Raw genomic sequence first — 853 nt, 5'->3', positions numbered from 1 at the left:
TTTTTTTTTTTTTTTTTTTTTTTTTTTTTTTTTTTTTTTGTGTGTGTGTGTGTGTTTGTTTAAGTTTTGAGTCCTTTATATACCCTAGAGATTAATGCTTTATCTGACGTACGTGTGGTAAAGACTTTATACAAATCTGTAGGTTCTCTCTTTACATTATTGTTTCTTTTGCTGAGAAGCAGCTTTTTAGGTTGAATCTATCCCATTTATTGATTCTTGGTTTTTAATTCTTGTGCTGTAGGGGTCTTGCTATGGAAGTCAGATTCTGGACCAACATTCACCTCAGATTTTTAAATAATTTCCCAAGTTCATGAATGCTTCATTTTTATTGTTTCTCTTACTATCTTGCCTTGTAGATGTTCTAAAGGGTCATGAAATGATCTAGCTTCACATGTATGATTTTCTGATGACTGTTATTTTTCAATATGTAGCTGCAGATTAATTAAAGCACATATGAGCCTTGTATGGGAAATATTCCATCAGTAGATCAACATCAAATACTATAATATATACATATACACATATATCACACATGCCTGGATTCAAATGCGTGCACATCCACTCTAGAGCTTGGCCAATAAAACTTATTTTATACTAGTTCTACATTATATAACCTCCATGAAAGCTATTATAAATCCAAAGCCTGAGACCCACTCCCCAGACATTCTTTTTTTTTAAGGGGGGGACAACAAAGATTAAACTCAGGGACACTCAACCACTGAGCCACATCCCTCGCCCTACTTTATGTAGAGACAGGATCTCACTGAGATTCTTAGTAAATCTCTTTCACTGAGGCTGGCTCTGAATTAATGATCCTCCTTCCTCAGCCTTCCAAGCTGCTGAGATTACAGGC

The sequence above is a fragment of the Marmota marmota genome, unplaced genomic scaffold, assembly GCF_001458135.2.
Source record: "Marmota marmota marmota unplaced genomic scaffold, marMar, whole genome shotgun sequence".
In the NCBI taxonomy this organism is placed as follows: Eukaryota; Metazoa; Chordata; class Mammalia; order Rodentia; family Sciuridae; genus Marmota; species Marmota marmota.
This window is presented reverse-complemented; position numbering follows the sequence as displayed.